The sequence below is a fragment of the Agelaius tricolor genome, unplaced genomic scaffold, assembly GCF_023055355.1.
Source record: "Agelaius tricolor isolate 1412-34295 unplaced genomic scaffold, bAgeTri1.0.p SCAF_23, whole genome shotgun sequence".
NCBI classification, from domain to species: domain Eukaryota; kingdom Metazoa; phylum Chordata; class Aves; order Passeriformes; family Icteridae; genus Agelaius; species Agelaius tricolor.
Genome location: NW_027269283.1, coordinates 8081424 through 8097635, shown reverse-complemented (window position 1 = coordinate 8097635; position 16212 = coordinate 8081424). Strand labels below are relative to the sequence as shown.

The 16212-nt window shown below is 54.2% G+C and overlaps 1 long non-coding RNA gene across 1 annotated transcript in view; it reads right to left on the bottom strand.

Moving 5' to 3' along the window:
• The window catches only part of LOC139599450 (uncharacterized), a 169025-nt gene extending 164086 nt beyond the window's left edge, over positions 1 to 4939 (bottom strand). The window contains exon 1 of the long non-coding RNA XR_011682239.1: positions 4740 to 4939. This is a non-coding gene — a long non-coding RNA (uncharacterized lncRNA). The remainder of the gene's footprint in view (positions 1 to 4739) is intronic.
• Between the last annotated feature and the right edge of the window lie 11273 nt (positions 4940 to 16212).

The window sequence follows — 16212 nt, the reverse complement described above, 5'->3', positions numbered from 1 at the left end:
GTAAAAAACCACTCGATATCGCTTAACCTCCCACCCCATCTCCTCTCCTAGAAAAACCCTTGCTTTTTTATTTTTTACTTCCTCCATCAAATGAGAAGCAGAATTTTCCTCAGTGCTGGAGAGCCTGGTGTGGATTCCCATTCCTCTGCCCCCTCACCCTGCCCCTTCCAGCTCTGGAGGCTCCAGCCCACATCTCTAGCAGCAAAGCCAAGGAAAATGCTTTAACCCTGAGGATTTTCCCTGAGTACCTTGGGAGAGGCTGGGAATTTTGACAATGAGGAGGTAAAGAAGAGGAGATAATAATAAGAGAAATAAGAATACCCAAGCACAGAACTCCACATGAATGAACTGCTCCAAGGTCACCTGATAAATGGCATGGAGACAGGTGGGACAGATTTCCTCCCTGCTCCCTGTCCTCTAATGAAAGATGCACTTTAATGTGCTGATTTCATTTGCACCAACTTCTTTTAAGTGCAAAGCAAATGCAGAAACTCAAGAGATTTGCTGCACTGCTAAAAAAAAATCTTTAGTAAATAATTAGCTAAATCATGCATTTATGTATGTAAGTTTTTTGGAGTTTACAGATTAATAATAGTAACAGACTTTGTGTGGTAAGGTCAGGGCAGCGGGTTTACACCTCATCCCCGATTTCATCAAAATTGTCCAGCAAAATATGTACGTTTTTATTCTAGGGTGTTGGTGATGACACAAGCAGAGAGAAGAAATAATTCTCACTGGGACAGTGTGGACAGGAGTGCCTGTTTGCTCTGGAAAGAATTGGAAGAAGAAGAAGAAAAGGAGTGGATTGCTGCAGTACATTAATTGTACAAGAACTGCAAAATGGCTGAAAACAGAGGGATGATATTTATAAAGCTGTCTAGTTTTGAAAAGATCAAAGGCAGAGGTAGAGAAATAATCCATTGGACGTGTGTAATTGCAAAGTGTGTATTAAAAAAAAATTAAAAAATAAAAGAGAAATTAAGAAATGTCCCTGGCTGTTTGCTTTGGCTCCTGCCCGTGCCCGGGGCTGGGTCCGCTCGGCTGGGCAGGCGCTCACCGGCAGCCGAGGCTGCAGCGCTCCCCGCGCCGCCCTGCCCGCGGTGACAGCGCGGGGAGCGCGGGAGGGACAAACCCCGAGCCCTGCGCAGGAGAGAGCCCGGAGCAGGTGACGGGGCCGCTGCTGGCTGTGGCACCCGGGGCTGGCGCTCTGGGGACACACCCGCCACACTCAGGGCTCGATTTAGGGAAAAAACCAAGTGCCCTTTGATGGGCGGTGGGGAGAGGCCGGATGCCCTCGAAAGCCACCCCCGAGTGCTCGATGGCTGCGTGGGCTCTGCTGTTTGCTGTTTATCCATCCCAAAGTGCGGCCGATCTCCTTCCAAAGCCAGACAGGGCTGTCCCCGCCGGCCCGGGGACCAGGACCGCGGCCACTGCCCGGAGGGGACCCCGAGGCTCGGGGAGGGGACAGGGACAGGGCAGGAGCAGGGCGGCACAGCCAGGGCAGCATCCAGCCAGGCAGGCACAGGCAGGACAAGGACACAAGGACACAGGCAGGGCAAGGACAGGGCAGGGACAGCGAGGCCGGGAGAGCAGGGACAGGAGCGGGGGAGGCTGAGCGGGGAAATTGGGTCTCTGTCCCTGCATTTCGGGCCGAGCGCGGTGTCCGGGGCCGGCTGTGGCAGCGGAGGGGCAGAGACCCCTCTGTGCCCGCAGGCGGGAGGATGCCCGCATGCCCCGGGCACCGCGGGGACAGGAGCACGCCCTGTGCCCACCCAGCGCTGCTTTCCCCAGCCGCAAAGGGGTGAAAGCCGCTTCCCTGGGCCCTTCCTGAGCCCTCCCCGAGCCGGGAGCAGGGAGGGTCCCCCCGAGGGTCCCCCCGGCCCCGGGGCTCCCGTGGCCGCCGCCCCCTCACCCCGGCGCGGAGCTGAGGCAGGGACTCAAAAGAGCAATTTCACAATCGCCCATTAAAATGAGGCTGGGCGGAATTGCATTTCCCCGTCCCTTTAATCCAATAAGTCAGAACTTCTTAACTGATTAATTACAAAATTAATGAGTAAAATGGCAGCGTTTGGGTGAGGCGGGATGGTGGGAGATTTTATTTTTTTTTAATGTTGTGCTCTTTAAAAAGACTAATGGAAATAAAGTTACCTCAAAGCATCAGAGTGCTTTGATGCCTATAATAGCAATTTAGTTATTACATTAATAGATTTCCTCTTTATTTTTAACAAGGCATTGTTAAATATGGTCTTGTTTTGTCTGAAGGAGGAACATTGGAGTTTGCATTTCCCATTATACGAATTCTCCCCGTGCAAAGAATTATTTTGCATTATTTCTCTGCCTTAGATCTCGGCATTAATGTGAGATTATCAGCACATTTCACGGGGGGGGTGCGGGGAGCAGGACTGGCAAACCCCCACCCCCGAGCGTCCCAGCACCCCTCCCGCAGCACCAGGGCTGGTGCTCACATGCACTGGAAACTACAGCCCCCAGCTCAGCACAGCCAACCCCCGAGATGAACCCCTCTACCCACAATTCCAGTTAGACCGGGCTGATGGTTGGAGGCAGCACCAAAGCAGCAGTTCACTGCTCACACAAAATGTTTCCCCCCCCCCCCCCCGCTAAAACTCCGCTGGAGAAAATACCGAGGTGACGCTGCAGCAGCGGAGAGGAAGGAGTTTTTACTCTGTCGTAATCAACTCCGAGGTGCCTTCCTCTCACTCAGATTGTCACTCTTGTCACAGAGGAGGGCAAGGCAGAGATGTTTGCGGGGTGGTACCCGCAGGTACCTGCGCTGCCTTTTCCCCACCGCGGCCCCAGCTCGGGATGCTGCGGCTCGGGCGCTGCTGCCGCGGCTCGGAGCCGCTGCCGGGCTGCTCACACCACCTGATCGTCTTTGGGAAGCTCTCCTGGATCAAACAGGCTCCTACCTCCATTAGGGGCTCGTATTTTTAGGGTAAATGTATAAGGAGAGGTGAAACTCCCTCCCACCCAGGCAGATCTTTTCTCCCTTTCTAAGCGCTTTTGGTAAATAAAGGAAGGGGGAGAAGGGAAGACAGGGATGCTCAGGAAAGCACTAATGGGTACTTGCCCCCTCTGCAGTTGCTTGGAGAGTGGCATCAGACACAGGAATGTGCCTGATCCCTTTGCTGGGACCTTTGCTAGGGATGGGCTGATTCAGTAAGCGAGGAGGGAAACCCACAAAGCCAACCCTGTTTTCACCCCGTTCCTTAGGGTAAAACAATCTCTCCAAAGCCCTCATGGCCAGGGCCACATTCCTAGGGATGGCTCAGGATAAACAATTCCTGAGAGCAAAACACCTATCAGAAATTTGGTGGTTTTTCTTTTTTTTTTCCTTTTTTTCCTAGGAAAAAGCTTTTCCCATAGCCTACCTGGGGACACTCCCTAATGTCAGGCTGCTCTCCCACACCCGGAGTATTGAAGATACCTGAAGGAAGGGATGTAGGGTTAGAGGAAGGGGGCACAGGGCTGCTCCAGCCCCACTGAGTGGGGGTCTCCAGCTCAGCCTTGGCTCAGCCCCTGCTCAGCCACCACTCCCAAGTGGAGGAATGACCGAGCTGCTCAACTTCTGCAGGGGAAGCTGAGGGAACAACACCAGAATTCACAAATGAAATGGGGAAATGACACCTCTGAGGGCAAAATGTGTCCTTGTGTCTGGACAGATGGACAGCAGCACAGCTGGCCCAGCTCAGAGCCCACGGGAGCTGCAGGGATTTTACGGATCCATTCTGCAAAGCACCTCCATGAAGCAGATGTGTCCTACAGGCTCTGAGTGAGCCCTGCAGGCTGCACCAACACAGCTGGGGGATGTGGAGCACACAGGGTGTTACAGCATGAACTCACACACAGCCTGGCCATGCAGGGAGATGTGCCACCCCACTATGAATGTGTTATATAAATATATAAATAAACTCAGTTTGCTCAGCACACCCACGAGGAAGGAGCTGCAAAGCTGCCCCAACACCTGGGCGGTGTCACATGCGTGGGAGAGGGGCTGTGGCTGTGCCCACCACAGCCATGGGGGGTTTGTTCCCATTTTCCCCCCCAGGGCAGAGCCGTGCTTGGCTGTGGGGTGCCCTGAGCAGACAGTGGGGAGCAGGGCAGGGGCACCAGGCCTGGGGGGTCAAAGGCTGTGCCAAGGGATGGGGGGAGCCCTGACCAACCCCCTCCTGCACCTCCCCACCCTGAATGAGCACCCACAGCTGGGCTGAGTTTGGGGGAGCGCAGGGGAAAGCAAAAGTCAGAGGGATGGGGATGGGAAGGGGGGGCAGCATCAGCCAGGGATTCTCCAGCCCTCACACCCCCTTTCCAAGCATTCAGGGCCCGTTCACAGCCAGACCCCCTCCCACAGCAGAGCCTGCACCCACTTTCCCAGAGCCACTTCCCAACATTTTGCAGAACCCCTGTTCAATGAGGGGCGAGCAGTATTTAAACACAGCACTGTAATCACCAATTCCCCCCATATCCCCCCCCCCCCCCCCCAAAGTGAGGGTTTAATTGGCTCCAAGACGAGGGAGCCACAAGCAGTGTTATAAAATGAACCGACCCCGCGAAATGATGCAACATCTGGAGGCAGGGCAGGCGGGGAGGCAGGAGCCTCTCAGCGGAGCATCCTCCGTGCGTGCAGCCTTCCCTGCCGAGGGGAAGGGCCCTGCAGAGCTGCAGCCCAGCTCCAGCCCCGGCAGCCCCGTGCTAAGAAAGAGAAGCCCCTGGGTGCTTACCTGGCCGCAGCGAGGCGCGTCCCCTCGGCACCTGCAGAACAGGAGCTCTCTCCTTTCAAACAGCCCTCAGAAATTTCCCCCAGATCCACCCGGGTGATTATTTTTTTAGAGCTAGTCAAGGAAATAAAGTTAAAGAGGAGGAGAGTTCCTCTTGTTTGGGGTCTGATTTGGGAGAAGGAGGGGGTGGGGGGAGTTAAAGAGACCAGTTGCTGCCCACTGCTTTGACCAGTGAGGGATTCAACCCTTATTACCATTTTGTTTTTGTCCAGATTTGCAAGTAGGGCCCCCTGCATTCAAATCATCTCCCTCCATCCTTATTGTAAAGGACAGGCCTTAGTGGGCCCCCTTTGGATTGTCCTCCATTAACAATCCCTTCTTTTGTGGAGGTGTTTCTTTTTCTATTCACACACATCGCTGATGGTACTTCAGGCCCAGCTCTTAAAGAAACTGTTTGCAAAATTATACCTTTCCACACACTACTCCACAAGGAAGCGGGGAACTGTAGTTAGGAAAACATTATTGAAGCTTGTAATTTAATTAAAAATGTTAAAGCTGGCAAAGGGGAAGGGAGAGAGGGGAAAAGAGCATAAGGGTGCAAAAGCAGGAGCCAGGTTTATTTTCTTTTTGAGCCCTGCACAGGCAGGGCTGGGGGTGTGGGGCAGAGCACACCCAGAGTGTGTCAGCCTGCACAGGGACACGGGCTGCCCACGGCTGTCTGCGTGCCACGCTCCCGGGGCAGGCACAGATGAGGCAGCCAGACGCCCTTAAGCAAATGATGTTTTTAAAATGTGAATGCCAGCTCGGACATGCGTGGACAGAGCCCCAGGGGCACGGCTGTGCAGCGGGAGGGCGCCTGCAGCTGCCGGCTGCTTGGGGCAAAGCCCCGGCCTGTGCTGGCTGTGGGGGGTTGCACATTGCACCCTGCCAGCCTCCTCCCGAAAACCTCTCTCTTTAGGAGTTTAGGCTGGAAGCAAGCTGGAGGAGCTGCATCCCGCTCAGCATCCTCGCGCTCAGGAAGGCTCAGAAGCACGTCTGCAGCGAGGACGCCCTTCCTTTGGTTATTGTTGTTATCCCCATCGCCAACAGATCTGTAAATGTTCAAAGAACAACACGACTTTAAAAAAAAAATCATAATAATTCAGCTGGCAAAGCAGGGCAGAGCCTGACCTCCGGCTCCATGGATGAGTGCTTCGCTGGGACCCCTGCTGAGCCAATGTGGACCTTCAACATCAACTCAGAAATTGGTGTGATTTGCCTGGGAAACCAGCAGTCATAGAGCAACTGGCCTTGACAAGATGAAGAGGAAATGTATAGAAGACGTTTAATGGGTTGCAAAAGGAGGAGGGGGGAGAAACTCAGCCTGGAGTGCTGCATTTTAGATGTCTGGAGGGGCCCTTCTTCAGGAAGGGAAGGAGCAGGGCTGGGGAGGGGAGACTTTTTCAGGTTGGGCTTCATTTCCCAGCCATCAGAAGCCATCTGGGAACGCTCTGCCCTGCAAAAGGTTATTTCCCTGTCCCTGGCTGGGACTCCAGCCCGGGCTGGGCTTGCAATAAACCTGGTGATTTCTTTAATGTCAGTGAATAGCTGAAGGCAGCCCGGCTGGCGAGGCTTTGTACGTAGACGCACTGGGCTCGGATTATGCACGCCTAATCGCCTAATTTTCTTCGAGTGATCTGGATGCAGTACTCTTGGGCTGTGGAACATTTTATAAATAGCTGTGCTTGGAGTTAATATGATTTACTGGAGAAAGACCAGTTAAGCAATTCCCCACCTAAGTAGAGCAGTAATGAACAGGCTCTGGAGAAGATGCCTTCCCCACCGGCTCCAAGAGGGGGTGGGCAGGGAGGCAGGGATGCAGAGAGGTGATGTTTATTTGTGTGGGTGCACAGAGTGCCATTGATTTTTAATTGTATTAAAAGAATTGCAGTAGCCACGGGCTGCCTCTAGGACTGGACTTTTCCCTTAAATATGTGCAGTGAAGCTGTGGTCTCCCCCTCCTGCTAATGCCTGTACTACTGCAAAATCCCACTGTGAGAGCGAGCGGGGACAGCAGAGCATTGCCCCACTGCACATCCCTTCCCCTTCCCCTCTCCTTTTCCTTCCCTCATCCCTTTCTGAAGCCAAACCAAACCAGGAGGTCTCTCTGCTGGCCTGTTCTCCATTCTGAAACTCCATTATCAGGGGGTGCCAGCAGAGCCAGGCTGAGCCCAGAGGGACAGCAGCATCACTTGGCCTGTCCCCTCCACCAGGGAGGGGACAGTGGCTGCAGCCTTGGCCAGGAGAGTCAGCAGTGCCTGGGAAGCCACTGCTGAGCACAGTGACCCCCTGCCACCACCACTGAAGCCCTGAACCAAAACCACCAGGATTTCAGTGAGAGCCCCAGTGGGGTCTCATGCAGGGTCCTCTCTACCCCCCAGTCCTGGGACAATGTCCTGGAGCTTAGGAGACCATTGCTCTGGGATCACCCATCCCTGGGATCAGGGGTGCTCCTTGGGGAAGAAGGGGAGATCAGCAGATTGAGATGATGAAAAGAGCACTCTTCTCTTAGAAAATGCAAAGAGGAGAAATACACAGTGGGCTTCAGACCTTGGGGGTGTTGGTGTGTGGAAACTGTGCCCAAGGCTGGTCCTGGCTCTGTGCAGCAGCCAGCAGAGGCTGGAGATGGGGACAAAGTGGTCAGGCCTGAGCTCCCCAGCCCAGGCTGCCAGGGGCAGGGCAGGGACAACTCTGCTTGGTGGCTCATTGGTCACATCCCATCTGAGAGGCAGGAGCCACCTCCCTCCCCTGTGGTGGGGCAGGAGAGGGTCCCCATCCCTGCCAGCATGAACCCCACCCCCAGTTGTGCCACCTCAGCAGGGAAGGAGCTGTGCACCCCCTGGCACCAGCACAGGGGAGCCCCCCAGAGCAGCCCCTGGTCCCTCCACACCGGGGGACGTCAGACCCCAGTCCCAGCCCCACACAAGCACAGCACACAATAACCAGGACCCCACCACGCCCCCAGCACTCCCTGCCCTCGGCTGTGCCTTCTCGAGGTGACCAGGAAAAATTAGGCTGGAAACTGTCCTGGTGATTGATCCGACCAAATAAACATCTCTAGGGAAAGGGGGGAAGGAAGAAAAAAGCCTTTCTGCAGCGTGGAGCCCGAGAGGGGAAGCAGGTAATTAGCTATGTGATGGAGCAATCCTCTCCTGCCGAGGAAATTCTTGACACCAGAATTCTGCCATGAGAAACCAAGTGTGACCCAAGTGAGGACTTTTTTTTTTTTTCCCCTTCCCCTTTTTAAAATTAAGATCATTATATGTTTTTTAAATGTCAAGCCCAGGAAGAAGTGGCGGGGGTGGGGGTTGGGGAGCTGCGGGCATTCTTCACTTCAGAAGCTTGAATGTTTCAAAGTTGCTGCTGTGCTGTTAGCTGACGGCTATTGTGTGTGTTTAAGGCTGGGGGGGCCTGGGGAGGGGGCTCGGACCCCCCGTTGGTGTGGATTTGCTGTCCAAAGACCGTTAGAAAGAGGCAAGAATGAATGAGATTGAATGGAATTGTAATGCACAAGGCCCTCCTCCTTTCTCAAGGAGCTGGGAGGCCAGGAAAGCGAGTCGTGGGGAGAGCAGGCAGCTTTCCTCCACATAGCAAGAGGCTTTGCAAATCAGCAAATTGTATATTTCTAGGGGAAGAGGGGAGGGAAGGGGGGGTTGTTTATTTTTTTTTTATTACAGATCTGGAAAAAAAAAATTTAAAGCCCTGCAGCAGCTAAGAAGACCAAAAGGAGACAGAGAGAGAAAGGAGGGAGAGGAGACTTGATAGAAAAATCTGATTCCCAAACCTCTTGTAAGTGTAATTACTTTCTAAGAAAATGAATTGCTTTCTAAGAAAGATAAAAAAAATTGTAGAAGAATGCCTGAAATTATATCAGGGACCAAACTCTGCTGATGCCTTTCCTACACAGAGAGATTTCTGGGGCAGGAACCAGAGGCCTAGAACCCGCGAAACCTTTGTCTGAGACCTGAAAGAGATCTGGGCTTCATTTTAAAGAGATTTTGCTTTCTCCTGGGGGCTGTGGGTCAGCTCCGAGGCGATGCTCGGGCTGGCGACGGGGCAGCGGCCGCTCGGCGCTGCTGCGGTGCCTGGGCCGCGTCCCGCTGGCTGCAGACAGACAAAGGCCGGTTATTATTGACTTATTCAGCAGAAACGAGGAGGGGGATGAGATTTTGGGGTGTTTTTTAGCGCTCTGCAATGTGTGTGTGTGTGTGAGAGAGCACGTGTGTGGTGGCTGTGTGTGTGCGTGCGTGTCACGTTGGCCAGGACGGGGCTGAGCGCACGTTTTCCGCCGTTTGTTGTGCCGCAGTTGATTTGGGGTTCAATCTTGTATATTTTTCTAATGTGGTCATCTATGCATGGTGGAGCAGGGGCTTGGAAATGGAAGGAAAGTGGAGGCATGTTGCTTGTCTCTGGGATTTCTTTGTTCGGGGAACAGTAGGTGGTAGGTTTAAAAAGGCAGAGAGCGACAGAGGAGGAGAAGAAGAAAGAAACGAAAAAGGAAAAAAAAAATGGCCCTTTACGAATCATCTGACTATTTTCTTCTGGGATGGAGAAATGCTGCATTAGAGATTAAGGAAGGGCTGTGCTTAAGACAAAATGTCTCACTGGAAGTGTTGGTAAAATAGCAGCCAAACCCAGCCTGCCTTTACAGCCTGGGATCAGGAAAAGGCTGCAGGGCCGCACGAGCAGGGGATGAGCTGGTGAGGGCATTTAATGGCAAACTTTGGAGGGGCTGAGCCATGGTGGGTTTGTTTTAAAGGAGAAATAAACCCTGCTGCCAGCCTGCCGAGCAGCAGCGCTCCCCCCCCACCATATGACACCGCTCAGTCACTACCACGGGGCTCCGCATTGACAGGAGGCTCAAAATACCCCAGCCCCGCTCCACCGGGGGAGGCGAGAGCAAAATCAACCCCTCGAGTTTTCGGGGAGGATTCACGGGGGGACAGGGGCGGGTGGGGGAGCGAGCGCTCGGGGACAGACAGACCGACAGAAACAGCTCCCCGCAGGGCCCTCCGGCCGGGCGCGGACCTGTCGGGAAGGGCACGGAGCGAAACACCGCCTCATTTTCGGCGAGGAACAACCCGGGGGTGTCCCGTGTGTCCCCCCAGGGCTGACCCGGGCGCCCCCGCGCCGCTGCTGCGGCTCCGCGCCTTCAACACCATGGACAGCGAAGCGGGGCCGGGCCGGGCCGGGCCGGGGGAGGACGGGGACCGGCGGGCTGGCACCGGGGGCACAGGGCAGGGCACCGGTGACAGACGGACCGGGGGGCTCGGGGAGGCTGGGCCAGGGGCGGGTGGGAGGCCAGGGGCCCGGGCTGGGCAGGGGGGAGGCTGCCCAGCCGCCCCCGCATCCCGAGCATCCCGAGAGCCCCTCGGCATCCCCCGTCCTCGGCTCGGAGCAGCCCTCTCGGGACTGGGTGTGGATAGCGGGTCCGAGCCTCCCCCGGGGATAGGCCCCGCGCAAACGGTAAACCTGAGCGTTTTCCTCCCTGTTAATTTGTTTAGGTTGTTTTCTTTTAAATCGATAAAAGATTGAGAGCCTCGGTCTGGTGGAGTAAATAGGTCAATATGGAACAGGCTCTAAATAAGCAGATTTTTTTTTTTTAAAGTTTCAGAAGATGAAAAGAGAAGGTAAAATTCCCTTTGCTGTGTAATGTCAAACGCTGATTGTCCCTGGTTTGTGCTTGTCATGAACCGCAGCATTATAAAAGAGAAAGAGGAAAAGGCACACAAACAGGGACAGGGGCTCTCAACGCTGTTGCTGCCTTGTAAATATGGCTCTTGAGTTTGGGAGGTGATATTTCACCTCCCTGCAGAGTATTTCAGTAGGCAGCGGGGCCCACCAGTTTTTTACGAGCTGCTATTTGGAGGCGGCTTCCCCTTCGGAGCCTGGCCTGGCATGGCACGGCCATCAGGCCATCAGTGAGGGAGATGATGGCCTCAAAACAATTGTTTAGCTCCAGTGGGGAAGGGAATAAATAGAGCCCTCTTCCAGCGGTCGTTGCCCAGCTGTCCTGGAAATGCTCATAGAGCTGTGGCAGGGAGAGACTTCCAGCACTGGAGCAAGAGACCTTCCATCAAAACAATTGTTTCCTGCCTTCCCCCGCCTTACACCCTTCCTACCATGAAGGAAAATACCACAGTGTATAGAAACACACCCAGGCAAATAAATCCTCACCTGAAGGCTCTGCCAGCGAACACGCACAGCACTGCTGGCCATAAAAGTTACTCTAGGAAGAGAATAAGGGCGTGTAGAGAGCCACAGCCCTGCACATCCTGTCACAAAAATGAGTGTGAGTGTGCCTGTATGCAGTTTTTTGGGGGATGTGTGTGTTTGGAGTGGGAGGGATGGATAACTAGCACTGGAGAAGCAGGGTGCTTACCAAAAAAATTAAACACATGCAAAGCTTCTGAGCAAGACCTCTACTAACTGGACATAGTCTGCTTGTTATTAAACATGATTTCTTCTCCCAGAGATTAAATTTGGTGGCCTGAGATAAATAAATAAATCTCAGAGCCTATTCCCATTGTAGCAGCCGCCCTGTGATGAGGTCTGTAAGTTTAACCAACAAGAGCTGCAGCAAACCCATCTCTGCTTCCCAGCTCTCAAAATGGATGTGGTGGAAGGATATAGTGAGGCACCAGCTAAACTACAAGTGCAGGATGCCTGAGAGGGACGGGGAGAGACGCCTGGATGCCACGGCATAGGTTAGAGCAGGTTGAGGGCAGCAAATCTGTACGTGCTTTCGGTGTTTTCCAGGGTGGAAGTTTTAGCTTAAAGGGGAAAAAAAAATTACTCTTTCTGTTTGTCACTTGGAAGTCAAACCCATTTCCTTCCAGGTCCTCGCTCCTGTGAATCTGAGCTCATGCAGCGTTAAGAAAAATCTAGCATTAAACCCCAAAATATAAAATTCGTATTGTATATTTAAAGGGAGCCTCTTACTTTATATAACTCAGGACACATTGTCTCTTCTCGGAGAGAACGGGGGTGAAATCCTACACATTACTTAAAAAAAAAAAAAAAAAAAAAAAGAAAGAAAGAAAACACGTTTTAAAATTACATCCATGTCAGCTCTAAAGAAAATTATCGCTGATGTCTTTTTGAGCTTGGAAATATAACTGTAGGATTCAGCTTTCCCCTCCCCCTCTGCCCCTCCACCCCCTCCCTTCCCAACAAAAAAAAAAAAAAAAAAAAAAAAAAAAAAAAAAAAAAAGAAAAAGCAACAGAATATATAAAGCTCCTCTGATTAACAGTTTAGGTGCAGAACCCTATTTATAGGGTACACGTTCTCCTGTGCCGCCTTGATCCTCCAGCCCGGAGCGGTGCATTATTGATGCAGCTGCAAGTGCTCAAAGCTTAAACAATATTTTTTTCCGAAAGCCCCAGCAGCCCGCCCGGGAGGAAGGTGGGGACGGGCTGGCGATGGAGTCCTGAATGTTACTCCTCCAGTTTCAAGGACATCTTGCTGATGAGGATTTGGTTAATGGAGGAGAACTTATGTCCTAGCGGTGACGTCATTGGGTCCCAATGTAATCCTCTTGTGCTGAACCCAATCAGCAGATGTGCTGAGAGCCGGGATGCGGAGAAGAAGCTCTAATCCCTTAGACTGGATGAGATCAGCTGAAACAGCCAGGACTAGACCCCAAACCCCTCTGCTAGGAAGATCAAGAGAAAAGGGATAAATTGAGAGAGACGCCTCATAACCCCTTTAAAGAGCTTCGGAGAAGAGAAGAGAAAGATGGGTGGTGCACCAAGTTCATCTTGCTTTTAAAGCCTAGCGGGAGCCTGGTTTTCACTCTGATGAGGTCCTTCTGCATTGTTCCAGGGCAGGAGGAGAAAAGAGGAAAATAAAAAAAAAAAGAGAGAGAGAGAGAAAAGGGGGGAAAAAAAAGAGAGAGAAAAGAAAAGTCTGAAATTCAAAGATAATGAGAGACTAGGCGCCTTTCTTATTCATCTCCAGCTTGCCTACACAAAAACAAGCGTCCTGAGCCACGGGAGGGCGTTTGCACTGGATCTGAGCGAGGAGCGGAGTTTGTGCCGCCGGAGCCGCCGGGCGCCGCGTCCACGAGTGGGTAAATCCGCTACGAGCGGGGCTCCGGCTGTGAGCGCGGGGTGCGGGCGACAGTGGCGGGGAGCGACCGGCTTTATCGCTGACTTGGAACAGCATCAGGAATTTTTTCCTCCCCTTGTGCAAGCGACCTTAATGGGCTTGTGATTTTTTTTTTTTTTTTTTGTTCTTTCTTTCATTTTTTTTTCATTTTTTTCCTTTTTTTTTTTTTTTTTTTTTTTTGCTTTTGGACAAAAAAGAGGGGAGCAAGGGGAGGGGGTGAGAATTTTTCAGACGCGATATCTAGAAAGAGAAATCGTCCTAAATTCATAAGGCGACTCTTAAGTCTGACGGCGATCAACGAAACCGTTTAATTGCTTTACCCCTTTTCAATTCCCCTCAATTTTTAATTTTTTCTTTCCTTTTTGCATTGGTATTCATTTTTTTAAATGAAGCGATTATTATGCCAAAACGCGGCGGAGCGGAGAGATGGGAAACGCATGTTTAACCTCCGCCGGTTTCCCTTCAAGAGGAGAGAAATCGGCTCCTTTGCCTGGCCAGCAAAGACAAACACCCGAGCGGGATTTTCATTTCGCTCTGGGGAGGGAGCGGGGGTCCCCCGCATCCCCCGCATCCCCCGCATCCCCCGCCGGCTGCTCGGACGGCGGCGGCCCGGCGTGGAGGGAGAGCGGCTCCCGCAGCCCCGGGACCGGGAGGGCTGTGCAGCATCTCCGGGCGCTTTGCCGCCGCTCCTGCCTCCGTGCCGGGACGCGCCGCACGGCACCGGCAGCCGGAGCCTTGTTGCGAGCTGTCCTCGGCGCTACCGGCTCCGTTGTTGTTATTATTATTATTATTACCATTATTATTGCCATTACTATTATATTATTATCACTACCAGCCACATTTTTCTCGCTGGTAGGGCCGGAGCTCGGCATGTGTCCGTCTGTCCGCCCCTCCGCCCCCGGGGCTGCTCCGCGCCCGGCGCTCCGCATCAGCCCGGGTGCGCCGCAGCGGTGCGGCTGCCAGGAGGTCCGGGGCACGCTGCCGACTCCGGCAGGGCGAGGAGCGGGGGGAAAAAGGACGGCAGCGGCTCCCGGCCGCAAGGCAGCCCCTCCTCGCCGCCCTCCTCCGCTCCCCGCCGCCCCCGGCCCCGCCGCGCCCCCGCGGCCGCCCCGGCGGAGGGGGGCCCCGGGCGGCGGGGAGGGCGGCCGGCGGTCCCGGCGGGGTGAACCCTGCACTGACAGCCTCTCTCTCTCTCTTTCTCTCCCCCCCGCTCTCTCCCGCAAGCCCCGCTCGCCGCCTGCCCTGCTCCGAGCGGGGACAGCCCGAGCCCCTCTCTGCGTGTTCACAGCGGACCTTGATTTAATGTCCATACAATTAAGGCACGCGGTGAATGCCAAGAGAGGAGCCTCACAGCTTCATTTTCATGGAAATTGGGGACATAAACCCTCTAATTACACTTAACAACAGCCACGGAGCGATCTATGGAGCATCCTCGGCCTTTTGACAAATAGGAGTAACAATGCGCCAGCGCCCGGCGGGGCAGCTGTCTCCTCGCATTAACGGGGGCACGGGGGGAGGCGGGGGGAGGCCCCGCTCCGGCCCCGCCGGGGCTTGCGGGGGCTCCCGGCGTACAAAGGGCAGGAGGAGCGGCAGGACAATGCGGGCAGAGCTGGGGGGGCCGCGGGCAGGGAGCGCTCCGAGGAGCGGGGCGTGGGCGGGGGGTGACGAGCGGCCCCTCGTTGCAGAGAGAGGGACCCCCCTCCCCTGCAAAGGGACACCCCCCCCTCTTCTCAGCCTCCACAATGCCGTTCAGAAGGTCCCTGAAAAAACACCCCTCTGGAGGATTTTAGGAAGGGGGGCGCTTTTTGCTTCATTTTTTCAGTAGCTCTTTTTTTGGTTTTATTTTTGCCGTTGCCCCTGCAATGCTCCTCAGTCGCACGGGGGCTCGGCCATGTGGCTCCTGCTGCTCTGCAAAGCCACAAAACAGGTCCAGGGTCCTGTCCTGCCTCTCTGAGCCCCTCTGCAACTCAATTATTCTCAGAACTAAATGATGAGCCTGCTTTTTTCCAAAAGCAGGGCTGGCAAGGTGAGGGGCTGCAGCACTGCAGCCTCCCCAGTGCCACCTCGGCCCTGTCACCGCAGCCTGCAAGGTGGCACACGTCCCCTTTCGCAGTCTCCAGCGAGACTGCAGCAGCCCACAGCGCTTCTCAGGTTAGGCTTTAGACCTCAATAAATCTCTGTTGTAAGACTCGTGTATTCAACTTCCTAAAGACGTAGCCAGCCCTAAGTTTGAGCTCCCTGAGGACTGTGCTTGGGCAAGGGAGGATTTGATTATTTGGCAGCAAAAAGCCACAGAGCCGGATGGAGCCGCATACTCTCTGTGCCCCCTCCCTGCTCCATCTCTGCTCCACTTTTGTCAGCATTGTGTCTGTCCAAGGAACTGAGGCTGTGGATGGCTCCATCCTCCATCCCTGCAGTGCCTGTGTGGGACACACGACCTTGTCTGCAGTGGAAATGTCAGTGGCAGAGCACCCGCCTTGCCTAGGAAGGGGGGGAAAGGAAAACCTTCCCCTGCTTTGTGGGATTACTTGACTTCAAGCTGGCCTGTGAAATGCAGGGACTTTCAGGTAGGTCTCCTGGGGGCAGCAGGGTGAGGGGAGAAGCAGAGGACACGGGAGTGGAGGGCAGGAGCGTGGTGTTGAGGCTGTGCTGCTGCAGGGGCATTGCACAACCCAGCAGTTGTGGACGGGTCATGGCTTCAAACCTGTCAGGAGACAGGAGTGAGGAAGCACCCAGTGCCCACAGGGCTCCATCGAGCTCTGCAGCCGCCCATCCCTCTCCTGGACCTGATCCTGAGCGCTGCTCCAGCGAGGCCGGGTACCCTGTACCTGCAGCAGCTCGTGGAGCAAGAGGCTGTGAGGTGCAGGATGGCCCAGCTTCATCAGGAGGGCTCTAGGGACACAGAGATCCTTAAAAGAAGCTGGATTGCTCCCCTCCCTCTTTCCCAAAAGATCAGCACAGGTACTGAGGTGTTGGAGACCTGCTTGCTCTCACATCCATCATGTGCTGCAATGTCACAGGACACATTTTGACCTCATTTGCCCCCAGCATAAGCTGGTCTATGCAGTGAATGGATTCACTGATGTGGGATGGAAATACCCCACAATCTCTTCCATGCAGCCCTGTGGGGGCAGAGCTCCAGCCACAGGGCAGTTCTGCTCTTGAACAAGTTCTTGGCTTTTTGCAAAGCTGGTACGGAGGGAAAAGAACCCAAGTGCAGGGAGACAGATCCTGATAAACCTAAAGCTGACATTGAGAGCAGGGAGTGAGGCACTCCAAGGTAATCTGCAGTGCAGCAGGAAAGCTGCTGGCTTCCTCCAGGGGCCA